This window comes from Benincasa hispida, unplaced genomic scaffold, assembly GCF_027475165.1.
Source record: "Benincasa hispida cultivar pf3 unplaced genomic scaffold, pf3_genome.v1.1 HicScf1399, whole genome shotgun sequence".
NCBI lineage: Eukaryota > Viridiplantae > Streptophyta > Magnoliopsida > Cucurbitales > Cucurbitaceae > Benincasa > Benincasa hispida.
In genome coordinates, this window is record NW_028325741.1 from 13,566 (window position 1) to 30,226 (window position 16,661).

General features: G+C 35.0%; 1 long non-coding RNA gene across 10 annotated transcripts; it reads right to left on the reverse strand.

Moving 5' to 3' along the window:
• Positions 1-7,367: 7,367 nt before the first annotated feature.
• Positions 7,368-13,148, reverse strand: LOC150031216 (uncharacterized). 10 transcript variants are annotated; one of them, XR_016526082.1, is made up of 7 exons: positions 12,861-13,148; positions 12,593-12,768; positions 9,759-9,841; positions 9,376-9,668; positions 9,147-9,252; positions 7,750-8,982; positions 7,368-7,617 (listed from the first exon to the last, which is right to left on the reverse strand). It is a non-coding gene; the product is annotated as an uncharacterized LOC150031216 (long non-coding RNA). The 10 variants fall into 10 exon arrangements; XR_016526081.1 differs by having other exon boundaries at positions 7,368-7,631; XR_016526080.1 differs by lacking the exon at positions 7,368-7,617 and having other exon boundaries at positions 7,628-8,982; positions 12,597-12,661.
• Between the last annotated feature and the right edge of the window lie 3,513 nt (positions 13,149-16,661).

Consider the following 16,661-nt stretch of genomic DNA (forward strand, 5'->3'; position numbering starts at 1 on the left):
TCAGTGGGAGACGAGGAGATTGGATGTGCTGAAATTTGTAGATGGAAAATTATGGTGGATGGAGAAAGAGGCTTGGGGAAGGGGTGGACTTGCGTGAAAAGATGGGAAAACAAATGGTTGCCCATGTGAAATGTCAAAAGGTGTCGGCCAACCTGATAACTTGTAGAAATACAAATTATTATAGTCTTTTACTTGGAATAATGATGATAGATAAGAAGAATATGTGTCAATCTTCTTAAGTATTCATGTTATTAAACTTGTGTGAAGCATCTCAAAAACATCTACTACCCCATATCATGAGTTATGTTGCACCAAAGTGTCTATTTTGCAGACTGATCGTAGGACCTACATCGCATGTGCAAAACCCCTACCCGACGAACAAACAATTAGTCGCATGCCTCGGGATCTCAGAGTCAATACCAGCGGATCTTCTCGCAAGTATTTAGAATATTGACCATGATAGCAATGTTGACATTCTCACCTACCACGTTAGACGATAACGACTTATTAGAGTGGGAATTCCACCTCCATATTTCACCCTGATTCTTCATCGAAGCTTCGCCGAAGCAAGAGTCTAAAAGGGCTTTCTGCATTCATCCAACCATTATATCACAAGCAGCCTCAACATTCATCTGTGAGAAGCAAGAGATTACTAACAATTGCCCTTCACCTTATTTCTCTATCTTCTTAGTTGTTGTAGCCTTTTGTTTAAGAGATAGTTCATTTGTGTATTCAACAACTATTTTAATATCATCATGTTCACTTTCATCATCTTATCTATCCTCACTTTGGCTTTATCTCTTGTCATAAGTAACTAATTCTAATGGGGTAAGGGTGAAGATTAATATCATGATCTAAGTAGAATTTGTGGAAGTTATTTTGTTTGCTTAATATATGAGTATTAAAATGATTGCCTATGAGTACTCAATGAGTCATGTAGACTAACAACCTGAGACGGAAAGTAGTTGTGGATCTCATTAAGCAAAGCAAGAAATATTTGTCAACCCCGAAGCTTATTTTCTCTACTTGTGTATGTTATATAAGATTAAGTGTAAGTTAATACTAGGTTGTAGGGAAAGCTTGAGGATGCTAAGGAAGGAAAGAAAAATGATTTCAAGTGTTGATTACTAAGGGCTCTCGGGTGCTAAGTGAAAGAAGTGTAAGTTAATACTAGGTTGTAGGGAAAGCTTGAGGATGCTAAGGAAGGAAAGAAAAATGATTTCAAGTGTTGATTACTAAGGGCTCTCGGGTGCTAAGTGAAGAGTAAGAAGGCTTGGTTAATGAGAGAAATTTTGACTAAGTGTTGAAGGTCATGATGCATTGACGGTCATGCTGAGGTGTGCGATGGCCTAAGCATCTTAAGGTTAAGATGAAAGCTAGTGGTGTGAAGAAGAACATTGGCTAAGTGTTGGCCGAGAAGAAGATGCCATGCGTTTAGCATGGGCTATGCGCTAGTCGAGCCTCACGTTGAGGTTAGTTGGGCAAGGACGCGCGCATGGGCGAGAATGCCTTAAGCGATGCGGCTTGTGCGTGCATTGGTGTGCAATGGTTGGGCAAGGATGTGTGTAAAGTAGGCCCATGAGAAGATCTTGAGACTAGGCATCAGGTGCGAGTAAGGGCGCTGAGACGTGCACTAGCTAAGAGGTGTGTATGCGTCCAAGTAAAGCCATGCATTGGTAAGAGTTAGTAAGCTATGAGTTGGTGATTAGGGGAAGCTTTTCAGCTTAATCACCGATTGTAGTGGCCAGTTGTCGAGATTAGAAGGTTTAATGTTGACTTAGTGGGATAGGTGGCAGCCTAAGTGTAATTAAGGTCATGCATCTCTTAATCTAAAAGGGAAGCCTCAGTTCAAGAACTTGGTTTGGACAATTCTCTAGTGTTAAACGGGTGATTCCACAGCCATTTGAAGGCTTGAGGAGTGTAGATGAAGCTATGAGGTTGCTGGAAGGAAATTCTTAAGAATTCGAGTTGACATCAGAAGATTTCCTCAAGAGGTCAAGCTCTCAGGTGATTTTGAGCAAGGTGTGAAGATTGAAAAATTCTGACCATATCGTGAAGAATTTGAAGCTCAAATTTTAAGGTAAGTAAGTTAAAACGATTTTAAACAAGTTTGTAGAAGGAAATTTCCCAAAATAATGTCTGGAAAAATAAGTAAATTCAGCTTGAAGTTGAATTTGTATTTTTGGGTTGAATAAGCATGTAGCTGGAACAGTTGAGCACGCAGGCAACTCAACCGGGAAGGCTACAGATGCGCGCAAAGGCAGAATGACGCAAGGCGTTGCATGGGTGTGTACGCTAGGTTGCACACGAGGGTTGTACAAGTGTGCGCGCGAGGCGCTGCATGCAAAGGTTGAGTATGCATTGATGCGCGCAGTTGCGTTAAAAGACAAAATTTACTCCCCGTGCTTAGAAATATGTCTTCGTTGGCTATCCTCTCCGTCAACGTGGGTATAAGTGTTCTCATCCACCCTCCCACAAGTATTTTATTTCGATAAATGTCACCTTTCAAGAGGATCAACCCTTCTTTTCTATTAGTCATTTTCAGGGGGAGAGCTCTAATGAAGAGACTAATTGGCCCCCGTCTTCGATCTTTTCTGATTCCCTTCCTGATCCTATCTTGAATATTACCGACACTGTCACTGTCTTACCTACCAAATAGGTCCATGGATAACATACTATAGGAAGAATCTCAAGAAGGAAATTGTGCCACCTATTGTTTCTCCGGTAACGATCTATGAGTACGACCCAACATTAGCCCAAGGTACTCATACTTTTGTCTTTAATAACCTCGATATTTGTGTTGAGAATGATAATGATGCTCATACTCGTCTCTGATAATATTGGTATTTGTGCTAAAAATGATATGTGTACTGTGGAAGAAAATAGCAAAACTAATGATTGTACCAAGAAAGTTGTGGCTGATATGGCTGGGAATAAACAAGTTGAAGCAACTATTCCAGGTAGTTGACCAAGTAAGAAATATAGAGGTTCTACAAGATGATAGTTAAGCTCAACAATCTCAAACCAGCTCAACTGAAGCTCGTTATGAAAATCATTGGAAGAACTTTCTAAGTCAATCCAATCATGAGGCAATCATTATGCCTCAGGGACCAATGACAAGAGCTAAAAAACTTGAAGAGGGATTAAACGCTTGCTTCCAAGCTAAATTTCCAGCCCATCACGAAGAGTTGCAACCCTTGAAGCTCCAAGAGTCACTTGGGCACCCAAAAGTCCTAATGAATCTGCAAAATTCAGATTCATCCCCGTGTTTAATGCTTGATGTATTAATTTATTTCAATGTATTTACATTTATTAAGGTTCAAGAGTTTTTGTTGAACCTAGTCAATTAAGTGAAAAATTGTGTCCTTTCAAGTTGTCTTTTCAATTAGTATAAATACCTATGTAGTTTGGTCATTGGAACACACTTGAGATTGAATGAAATTTCATTAGAGTTTTTGTCTCTCAAGCTTTATGCTTTTTCTTTGTATTTTTGTGTTTAAAATGCATGTATTAGAACTTTCAATCTAGTTTGATCAATTAGATTGTGGAGAGTTCGACTTCTTAAAGTTAGTAACAAGTTCTCCTTTCTTCTTGATCATCGACCAATCTTCCAAGCCAAATATGTTTAGCTTTCTTGGGGTTGCTTATTAAATAGTTAATCGGGGTTATTCTTATTATCGTTGTGGGCCCTCAATCACGTATGAGAACCCCTTTATTCTAGGTGAAACCCCACAACGATAATAAAAGTAACCCCAATTAACTATTTAGTAAGCAACCCCAAGAAAGCTAAACATATTTGGCTTGGAAGATTGATCGATGATCAACAAGAAAGGAAAACTTATTCCTAACTTCAAGAATTCGAACTCTCCACAATCTAATTGATCAAACTAGATTGAAAGTTCTAATACATGCATTTTAAACACAAAAATACAAAGAAAAAGCATAAAGCTTGAAAGACAAAACCTTTAATGAAATTCCATTCAATCTCAAGTGTGTTCCAATGACCAAACTACATAGGTATTTATACTGATGGAAAAGACAATTTGAAAAGACACAACTTTTCACCTAATTGACTAAGTTCAACAAAAACTCTTTGAGGACATACATGAACCTTAATAAATGTAAATACATTGAAATAAATTAATACATCAAGCATTAAACACGGGGATGAATCTGAATTTTGCAGATTCATTAGGACTTTTGGGTGCCCAAGTGACTCTTGGAGCTTCTAGGATTGCAACTCTTCGTGATGGGTTGGAAATTTAGCTTGGAAGCAAGCGTTTAATCCCTCTTCAAGTTTTTTAGCTCTTGACATTGGTCCTTGAGGCATAATGATTGCCTCATGATTGGATTGACTTGAAAAGTTCTTACAATGATTTTCACCACGAGCTTCAGTTGAGCTGGTTCGAGATTGTTGAACTTCACTTTCATCTTTTAGAACCTAAATATTGCTTACTTGGCCAACTCCTTATGATTGTCACTATTTGCTTATCAGAATGGAACTCTACGCTAGAGACTAAGTGTGGAATTTCTAATGGAAGGTCAGATAGAGTAAAAGGTGGAGATTCCTCCCTTGATCTTCCTATTGCCTTAAGAAAAAGAATCAAGTCTTGCCTTAAGCACCCAATGCGGAGTTATCTGTCGTATGGTAACCTTTCACCTGAGTTCAGAGCTCTTACTACAAGTCTATAAACAGTAACGATACCAAATAATTTATAAGTAGCAATGGAAATCCCCGAGTGAAAAACTACAATTATGGAAGAAATGAGGGCTCTTGAGAAAAACAATACTTGGGATCGTCTGTCTCTTCCTAAAGAGCATAAGACGGTTGGATGCAAATAGGGGTTCACCATAAAGTACAAGTCTGATGGGACGCTTGACAGTTATAAGGTCAGGCTAGTTGCTAAAGGATTTACTCAGACCTTTGGAATAGACTACTCTAAGACTTTTTCTCTGGTTGCAAAACTAAACACAGTTCGACATAGTTGTGAACAAAGACTGGCCCTTCCATCATCTAGATGTGAAAAATGTATTTCTCAATGGTGAGTTAAAAGAGGAAGTCTACATGAGTCCTCCAGGTTTTGAAGCTCAGTTTGATCACGAAGGGTGTAAGCTAAGAAAGTCATTATACAGATTAAAATAGTCTCCAAGAGCGTGGTTCGACAGGTTTACTACCTTCGTTAAATCTCAAGGTTATACTCAGGGACACTCTGATCACACTCTGCTTACAAAAAGGTCAGTGTCAGGAAAGAGTGTCGTTCTCATTGTATACGTGGATGATATTGTGTTATCCCGATGATACTACAGAGATTGACAGACTGAAAAAGAAAATGGCTAAGGAGTTTGAGATTAAAGACCTCGGAAGATTCAAGTACTTTCTTGGGACGAAAGTAGCACGATTAAAAGAGGGACTTTCAGTCTCTCAACAGAAATATACACTTGACTTGATAAAAGAAACAAGTATAACTGGATGCAAAGTTGATAACCCCGTAGAAGTCAATACCAAGCTTGGCGACTCTATTAACTTTCCTGTTAATAAAGAAAGATATCAATGTTTAGTAGGGAAACTAATTTACCTATCCCATACTAGACCAGACATATCCTACGTCGTCAGTGTGGTAAGCCAGTTTATGCAAGCACTATGAAGAGCATATGAAGGTTGTTGAACGCATCCTAAGATATTTACAAACTACTCCCAGTAAGGGTTAGATGTTCAAGAAAACTGACAAACGAGGTATCTCACTTATACTGACACTGACTGGACAGGCTCTATTGTAGACAAAAAGTCACATTTGGGTACTGTACCTTTTTGTGGGGAAATCTTGTCACTTGGAGAAGTAAGAAACAAATGGTGGTTGTTAGAAGCAGTGTTGAAGCAGAATACATGGCTATAAGTCTGGGAATATGTGAAGAAATCTGGTTAAAGAAAGTTTTGTCAAACCTGTGTCGGGATTGTGATCATCTGATGAAGCTCTACTGTGACAACAAAACTGCAATAAGTATAGCAAATAATCTGGTTCAAGATGATAGAACCAAACACGTTGAAATCGATAGACACTTCATCAAAGAAAGATTGGACAGTGACAGTATCTACATTCAATACATCTCTTTCGGTCAACAGGTCACAGACATCTTCATAGACAAAAGGACTTAACAGACAGAGTTTTGATTTTTGTGTCAGCAAGTTAGGTCTTATTAACATCTATGCCCCAATTTGAGAGAGAGTGTTGAAAATAAAAAAGGACTTTACTTTTGAACCCTAAGGGCATTTTAGTAGTTTCATCTTGCCCTAGTCTGTATTAGGGTTTCCTACATCTCTATTTATATTTGTGCCCTGTTCTGTATGAAACATAGAAAATAATAATAAAAAGAGTGATTGTATCGTGGTTTTTTCTCCCTGTTCTAGGATTTTCCACGTAAAATGTTGTGTTCTTCTCTTCTCTTTGTTTCATCAAATAGGAACCTTCCCCTCTTGTATCAAACACTTTATTCATTCTAATAAAATATTCATAATCTTGATTCTTGGAGAGAATTCTCCTTTTATCTCCTTTAGGAGACATCAATTTGGTACCAGAGCATCCGTGGGCCAATATTGACTGCCGCCAGTGGAACTCCAAGAAACTCTTAGTGACGTCGATCACAAGAGGAAGCTTTGTGAGTTGTCCTCATTGTCGAACAACTAACATCTAATTAGGGGGAACCCTTGAAATTCCAAGAAAGAAAGAAGAAACCGAAGATTTTGCAAGAATTGACTATTATCGATCAAAGAAGACGTCCAAGAAAAAAAAAATCAGCAGTTGGTATAGGCAAGAAAATAAAATTTACTTCCAAAAACAAAGTTGGAATTCTGACTCAAGTGGTTCAAAAGAAGAATTCCAACATACTAATTTTGTCCATGCTCGATTTTCTCAAAGCACCTATCATTATCCACATTGGAAATTTAATTCTAGTGATTCTAGTGACTCCAATGATGTTTCTAAGGCAATTTGGGGTGGGATAAGAAGGCAACAATATCGAAAAAGGTCCAAAGATCCATCAAACCCATGTTTCAAGATATCAACGTAAAGATTGGGAGTTAGATGAATTAAAGAATTATCAAGAATCATCAAGAATGGATTTTTACAGCCCAAGAAAAATGAATTTAAAAGATCTTAATGCATTTACCAACATGCATGTTTTTCAGATCTCAACTGACTTGCCTACTACCCAAGTGCTAAATAATGTGTTATCACTAAATTATTAAACAGGAGCGTATAAGTAAAACAGCAAAAGTTCAAGCACGAATAGAATAAGTACCGAAAGAAATGTGACTGCCACTTGAATTGGCCACCCATTATATGCCTTCTTGCCTTCTCTTTTTCAACTCAGTTACATGGAAAGACATGTATAAAACAAAAAGAAAAAACAATTACCTGGACATTTCCGTGTGGATCTCTTTCAAGCAACAATTGTTCTTGGATTGCTTGTGGAAAAAATTCAAAAAGGTGATGAGATTGAGTAGTAAGTTTCTTTTTCCATAACCTATCCTCATCTATAATATTTCTTTTTCTATAACCTATCCTCATCTATAATATCATGGGCAAGAATTTCATTGAGTTCCGAAATAAGTTGTTGCACCTGTAGAAAGTGAGCTATATATGATATCAGTTCAAGAATGACATATTGATCCCAAGAATCTTGGGTTTAGTGGATAGTGAGCATACAACCAAAAGAAATAAACACAATTAGTTACAATAACAAAAGAAATACCTCCGGAATGAAGTCAATCAAACCCTCGGGAATAAGTACAACACCATAATTAATAACCAAGTTCAAAACATTTACTAATTACATCGATAATGTAGTCTGTAACGTTTTTCAAGGTAAGCTTCTTAGCCGCAACCTGCAAAACACATTGTAAATTCGATGTACCCTATAAACTAAAGCTCTATTAATATATGAGTCAACATTCAAAACAAATTATTTTTTGTCTGGAAATTTTGTCGCCTGCATACATTCAAAACCAATAAATCTCTATGAGTCAACTACAACTAGGTGGTAGAGAACAAATTTTTCAAAGCTGACAAAAAAAGGCATCCGATATCACTTAGGCAATTGAATATGATATGGGATGTCAATCCTTAGTTCCATTACACCATATTAAAAGTTTCAACCTAATTCCATGAATCTTTTGTTTATCACAAATTTTTATCTTTACCCTAAGTTTTGTTTGATATTTACCATTCTATGTAAAAATGCAAGAAGATGAAATTCTGAAACAGGATATATTAACTGACTCAACAATTTCAATTTTCATGTTTACATGAGAGTATCTGTTGCAGAGATTATTAGTTATTACTGAGACAAAATCTAGTTCTCAAAGGGAATAAACAACCCTAGGGTTGCATGTGGAGGTAAATGCCCTTCTTGACAAAGATTTCTATCTGGTAAAGCATGTGGAGATAAATGTCCTCCTTGACAAAGGTTTCTATCTTAAGTAGTTTAAATAAAGCAGCTACCTTTTCTCCAATAATAATAATATTTGGATGAGTTTGCAAAGCACACTCTAGTGTGATGTGAGAAGCAGCACGACCCATAAGTCGTCCAACTGTGGATATATGTACACTGTTAATGCAATATGATAATAAACTTGAAACTTGAGTGAGAAAAAAAAGGTATCAACATCACAACAATAAAAAAGTACAATCTCACATTAGGTTAATAAAATTGAGTAGCCGTGAAGTGCTCTGTTTTTTACAGATGAGGCAACAAGATGGGCTTTATTATTGATATTATCTACTTATTTATAAATATATATTTTTAAAAAAGTGGACATATCTGAACTTGAAATACTGGTAATGTCAATATTTCAGTTATTATGAACATGTCAGCACATCAGAACTATTTTTAGTTTCAATTTCATTAAGTAAAATGCTTGCAGTGGTAATATTTTCCTGTAGATCGAGCATCAACCATCACATTACCAATCATTTCTGAATATATCTGCATAAACATCAGAAGAGCCTATTAAACGTCTCATCTCATGAATGCGACATTCCATTTTTTCCTTGAATTCTTGAAGAAACTACTTCAACTTTGCAACAGTCACCAAAGTTGAGTCCAAACGAAATATGAATTCTAAAGCAGTTACAAAGAGAAATGAGTACCTTGCAAGCAGAATCAAATCCAAAACTTGTGGGGACCTCTTTGGATTTGAGATCACCATCAATAGTTTTTGGGCAACCAATCACTCGGGTCTTCATATTCTTACTCCTAATTTGAAAACAATAGAAAGAAGGGGAATATAGATAACAGAGTCTTGCACACAAAAAAAAAAACAGGAGCGTTTAAGTAAAACAGGAAAAGTTCATAATGGATTTGGCATATTTTCAAAACCTGATAACATAATGGATTTTTGATTTTCTCTTGCTTAAACAACCATACTAATGATGGTCTATGAATCCTTGAAGAATGCATATCCCACTCACTTTCAGTCACCAATTAGAACAATATTCTTTCGACTTCTGAACTGTAGGAAGTGTGGCAACTAGCATCAGCAACAGACCTACAAAACCCATATATATTCACCATTTGTGTGACCATAAATGGGTCATGGTATCCACATAGTAAGCCACTTTTGCTGACAAGAATATACTGGAACATGCTAAACCATCTTCTCATCAACAAGTCTGGCAAAGAGGTATTCATGTGGTGAGTACATAGACAACAGATATATACCAAAAAGAGGATACAAGAAAGAAGAAACAAAAGTGTGTTACCTATCATCATGTAATGAACTTACATATAGTAACAACAAAACAGCAGACTAACAAGAAGAAAGATCTGAGTCATTGGAGCTTTCCTGTCCAAGTAGAAACAGTAAATCAACTGGATCAGATGGAAAAAATGATACAAGTTCTCTAATGCCAGTGAAATCATTTCCAAAGATGACATCCACCGGAGAACTGAGCATTAGATACACTCTCCATTTCATCTTTTCATATAGAAATGAGCCTAGACATCTAAAAGAGAAACTCAAACAACAAGCAGATAGAAGTGTGTTTGCAAAATCTATGGTCCTGATGTCAGGATTTTGGAGCAAAATCGAATGAAAAGTTTCAAATACCCCCAAAACAAGTTCCTCTTCAGTTACATTGATAGTTGCTAAAAGCCAAGGTAGTGTGTTGTACATACATCAAGAGCACAATTTTTCATTTCTTTGGTGATAGAGTTGTCCATGACAGTATTGACTTGACTATATATATAGAACTCCTTGAGAAGGTATAAAGAATGTAAAAGTTGACCTGGTTGTGTTTCGAATGTACTAAGACGAAATAAAACTACATGTTCTAATACTTCTTGAATTGATGTTGCTAGATGTGGCACCCTATGAGATGGAGACTTCATAATCGTGACCAGGATTGCACGGGTTGTTGCAAATGTGTCTGGATGTATGCCCATCTCCCCAGTCACATTCTTACGGAGCATACTCGTCAAAATAAGAACTAGTTCTTCAATACGAGATACAACCACTACTCCAGGACACTGAGAAATGCATTTCAAAATGAGACCAAGTGTTTGGCTGTGAATTGGATGGAAAGGAACTTCAGCAACATGACCCAACACTAGAATTAGTGTTGCAAATCCGACCGCAAGCCTTTGATTGAAGGGCAATTCAGCTCTTGAAAGAAGATCAAGGGCCTGAAGACGCAAGCCCTTGTTAAGGGATCCTTACCTTCAGCAATGTGCAACTCATTTCATTATCCTAGAATTCGAAGTTTCTGGCATATGTTCTATTTTGAAAAAAGAATGTGTAGTTTTCATGTATTTAACAGCACAAAAATAGCTAGATATCTATGACCTTGACTAGTTTTCATGTATTTACCAACACAAAAATAGCTAGATATCTACGACCTTACTTGAACAGGAACTATTTTATAGGTTGTACATATGTGTCCTTGAGTTCTAAAAAAAATCGCTAGATGTCTTTATCTCTGACAGATTATGCTTGTTCAAGAATTTTCAAGACTACGATTAGGATTTGTTTCATAGGTTGTACATCTGTGTCCTTTCGATCTAAAAAAAATAGCTAGATATCTTTATCCCTGACAGATTATGCTTGTTCAGAATTTTCAGGACTACGATTGCTCACCTGAAAATCGTAATATCTCAAATACATAATCCACTATATTTTCTTCAACCAATAGTTGGTTTGGCTTGATGGAAGTGCCCTCTGAGGACAGATAACTAATTATTAGCTCCACAGTGTTAAGTTGGAGATCTTAGTTTGACGAAAGCAGAGGACCTTTGATAGAAACTTAAGAGTTGATATGCCATTGCAAAATTTTAGTCATTCAGGGCAGCGTTTGTTAATTTATTGGAAAAGAAGTCGATTAAAATCTTTGGATAAGTGATCTTATCTTGTTTACGGGATTGACTAATCAGAATTTAGAAACTTAGAGTTGAGCTAAGAAGTCGGGTAGATGAAAAGTCATCTGGGTATATCTTTTGGGGGTAGAATATCGAATTGAAACCTATAACCATACTGTAGATGCGCAGTTATGTGGTTGAGCTGAATTTTGTAAAATGGTTCTTCAAGTCTGGAAAAAACTTGCACATGAACAAAATGTTTTGAGTTGCATTTTCTTTTAGCTTTTGCTTTCTTTCTTCAATATCCTGGCAAGCAACTTTGTTGGTGGAATGGCATATCCTAAGTCCGAGCTCAAATAGGTCGATTTATCTTGTTGCTTTGGAATTTCAAATTTTTTATTCATTTTGGGCCACTACTCTAATTGGGATTTAAGTAGTGAATAAACTTAATTTCTACTCCTTCCATAGAGTGTTTGAAAATTTTCTGTTATCGGCCTTGCCACAAGATGGTCATGGATCTTTCTATGGGGTTTTCATATTTTAGTTCATTTTATGCTGTTCTTGTACTGATAAAATTAATTTCTTTTGGGGCTGCTTAGTTATGATAAGCAGAGAGATTTATAATTTTTAATAAAGCTATGAGTTTACTACATTTAGAAAGGACTAATGCAGCTTTATTGTGTTTCAGGTTGGGCCTTGTTGCAACCATTAAGGTATGCAGTTTTCCATCCATTATGACATAATACCACGAGTATCCATTTCTTGTATTTTCTCAAAGCATTCAAGTTAGTTGTCAGTATAGAATGATCATGCAGTATTCTCAAGGTTGGAAATAATTATGTTGCATAGCTTTTTTTTTAAACATTTATTCTAGTAGTGATGCACAATGAATGAATGAACAGGAATAGTTAGATACAAATCAATACACATCAGATAAAAGAAGATGAGTATACAAATCAATACATCATTTTCAGTTTTCCATCCATTATGACATAGCTTTTCATAGCTTTTTTTTAAAACATTTATTCTGGTAGTTGTCAGTATACAAATCAATACACATCAGATAAAAGAAGATGAGAAATGAGAAACTGGGCTTCATTTGTACGCAAATGCAAACATTCAAAAATATCACCCAAACTCATGCACCACCAGCTACAAATTATAAACCAGAAAGAAGATTTAGCCATCATGTTCGGTCTAGGAAACACAAAAAAAAAAAGTGGTTTTGAAGAAGTTGACAAACCTACATAGTTCAATCGGACATCATCATTTTGAGTCTTCATGAGCGCCTCCAGAGATAGAAACAGAAGTTCTGGGCAAAATGCAGAGAGAATATCATTTCCAGTGCTATGGTTAGATGCATATTGAATTGTGGTCAATTTATATAGAACAAAGAGGATCTCTCCCCGTATCTCCTTGCTGCATATGAAGAGTAATTCAGAACTTGTCATAAAAAATGCATATGCGCAGTACAAAATAATTTGCTTCTTTCGAATTATTCAGTTTATCACCTTGGTAATTCAAGGCCTGGCACGAGATTTGACACGAGGCCATCGTTGTTCTTAATTTGGCCATGGAAATTTGTTGTCCGATAGTTTAAAGCTGTACAGATTTCTGAAGAAGCTGTACAGAAATCTGAAGAGTTTGATATTAGGTAATGTTTGTTTCCTTTGGTTGTTGTAGCATTATGAATTTATTGCTGTAACTTTCCTTTTCATTGTCATTTGTTTGGCTGGTTCGTTAAGTGTCCACTAAACTCTGAGAAAGTGGTCTGGCAGTAGTAGCCAATTTTTTACTCCTCCCCGAATTTTTTTTTTTATCGTAAGGGCTCTCGCTCCCGCTCCCGCCCGCTCGCGCTCGCTCGAAGGCTTTTCATCGTAACGGCTCCCGCTCCCGCTCGCTCCCGCTCTCGCTCTCGCTCTCGCTCTCGCTCCCGCTCCCGCTCCCGCTCGCTCTCGCTCTCGCTCCAGGTCTCGCTAAGTAGCCCTCTTTACTCTCGCTCTCTCTAACTTTCTCGCTACAATTCTCGCTCTCTCCAATTTTCCTTCAATCTCGCTCTCTGTACTCTCGCCAGCCTCGCTCGCTGGGTTTCTCGCTCTCCAATTCTTCAAATGCAAGGATTGCACAACTTTTATTCTAAAGATTTAGATTTAGCGATATTTTAATTCATAAATTTTCAAATCGACATTTTAACTCATAATCATAATGTTTGAATTTAATAGCATTTTAGTGACTTGTAAGGTTTTCAGTATCAGTGTGGCTAATGAGAGCTAACGTGGCAATTTATTTTTAGATTTAAATTCTATTTTGGTCCTTAAGCTTTGTATCTTGTTTTATTTTTATCTTTAAACTTTCAAAAACATTCATTCTAGTTCATTTAATTTGGTCTCTACTATTAAAATTCTATTAACTCTTAAATAGAATAGTGAGATGACTTGTATTTTTTGATAATTATGTTACCAAATAAGTTAGTCATGCGAAAAAAATCTAGGGGTTCACATTTGAATTAGGTGGTAAAACGATTTTATAAGGCTTCAAAAGTCATTTTGGGTTCGAGATTTTGGAAGTTTCACTATTTGAACGCGTTGGTCATTGACATTTTACTTTACATCCATATTGCTCAACCCATGTTGAATGTAATTTCATCTTTAAATAAAATTAATCCTTAAATGTTAACATAATATTAACTCCAATGACCATAATGAACACTTTATAAAAGTTCATGGACAAAAACAAATGTTCTTTAAAGTTTAGGACCAAAGTAGAACAAGGTTAAAAGTTTCGGGACCAAAATAGTACTTACAACTTATTTTATTAAGAAATTAAAAAAAAAATCATAAAATATAATTTATTTTTTTATTCTTTCCCCTTCTCCATCCATAGTTGGTCACCGTTGTAGTCTTCATCGCCCCCTTTTTTCTTTTATCTTATTATTTTCTTCTTCTTTTTCACCTTCATCGTCTTTCTCCCCTTCTTCCAAAATTTAATATTATTAAAAAAAAAATAAAAATTAAATGCTAAAAATGGGAAAGTAGGAGAAAGGTGAAGAAAGAAAGGAATAAAATGAAAGAAAAGAAGAGGAAAAAATAGAACAAAGAGAGTATTATGATGTATTGTATGTAAATTGAAGAAATTTTGAAACCGAATTAATTCGGTTCGGTTCGATTTCACTTTCGAAAACCGAATTTGAAATCGAATTGAACCGTTTTTAACTATTCATGTATATTGGATGTTAGTTTTGCGTAGTTTATAGGTCAATCTATTCATGTTTATTGTGTCACATGTGCATGAACCTAAGCTATTTATTAAGTATTTTATGTGGGAAGTTTTTCAAATCATTATTCGATTCATAATTATTTGATTTTTGAAACTTCGTATATAAACTCTATTTCCACACATGAATTTCTATGTTTTGTTATCTATTTTTAATCATGTGTTTTAAAAAACTAAGAAATTTTTTAAAACTAAAAATAAATGGTTTTCATAAATGCGATTTTGTCCCCACCCGCCCTATAGATATCTCCAGATGAAACCCATAATAGAGAATTAGGAAGAAACAAACATAAATTTAAAAAAAATGTGAAAACGAAATCATTATCCAAAGAGGTTTAAATAATTAAAATAAAAATTTATAATATTTTATCAAGTTAATTTTTTTCCTAAAAAATCAATTAATGACTAAGAAGATAAAATACTATTATAGTACTTATTCTATTTTATTAAAGGTATATTTCAAATGTTACACATTTAGCTTATAAACTTTCGATAACTTTTTAAACTTAATTATTGTCACTTTTATCAAATTTGGTAAAATAAAAACAAAAATTTTCATAGAAAAATACACGTTATAAATACTAAAATTAAAATGAAATTTTGGAAAAATAAATGTGTGGTATATTTCCAAGGAAAGTGTTGTCCACGCGGGAGCCAAAGCGCGTAGATAAGGTTTATCTCAGCTTTGGATTAAGACGGTTGCTTGCGAAAAGACCAATAATTCGCTTTAAAATCACTTTTGGTATTTAAACTACGGTAAAACTAATAATTCGCCTTACATTCAATTTAATTTATGTATTTGAAAATCTATAACAATCTAGTCTTTATTTTGAAATCAAATTATATTAAGGCTCGACAAAATTCATCTACATGGATAGATCAATATACTAATTAGACATCCAATATGTTTATAAACTATAAAATCAAAATTGTTAAATAATAAAAACTAGCATTAATTTGGATAGAATATTCTTTTATGACGTATATATTAAATTGTTACAAAAATTAAAAGTATGTGAACTAAAATATTACAAAATAGAGAGATATAAAGAATCTTTATTACCATTGCTTTGGCTTTATAAAATGACCAAACTGTTCTCATTCTTCAATACATAATCAAAAAATTACCATACGAATTATGGAAGAAAACAATGTGTTTTGCTTTCCTTCTCAATTTGATAACACTCAAACTCAACAACAATTTCATAATCACAATTCTATTTCCCCTCAAAACTCTGTCAGCAATCTATTTTATCTACAATATTACGATATTAATATATATTTGAGAAAGCAAATAATTTTATCTACATTTGCAAGTTATATTACAATATAAATAAAACTAATAAATTTAATGGATTAAACGATGAAGTGACAAGATGAGGACCTAAGTGGAAACTAACCCATCTGATGATTAGCGGGTCATGCAGTCAGTAGGGCCAGAGTCGCATCCAACATCAACCATTAGCATAACCATAAGATTAGACTGGAAGCATAACTTACACCTAATTAAAACTTGATTTTAACGTAATCGTGAACAAACATAATGCATGGGCTCCCTGGTAGAGAAACGTGTTCTAAACATGTAATGCAATATAACAATTAACATAACCATGCAACATAATAAAGGTACACTACCATAGAACGTTTGCCCTTACGTCATCATTCTTTGTTTGTATTCAATTTTAGGGTTTTTTCTCTCCCACTTTCTCGCTCCCGCTCGCCCTTGATAAAAATTTCCAATTTCCAATTTATTATATATTTTTTTAATTTTTTTTCCTTCTAAATTTCCACCCCTTTAAATAAAATTTCATCCTGCTTATTATTTGACATTTAATTTCCTGTATGCGTACAAATCTGGGTCGTTACAATTTTTCTATAGGTTATTTATTTAGTTTCCAAAATCATAAATTTTGAATATTAAAAATATGTCTAAATAGAAGTTTCGAATCTCTAATTTTTTAGTTAATAGTATATATTTTATGTCTTGTCTAAATAATCCTCATTATTGAATTAACTAACATATATATGATCATTAATTT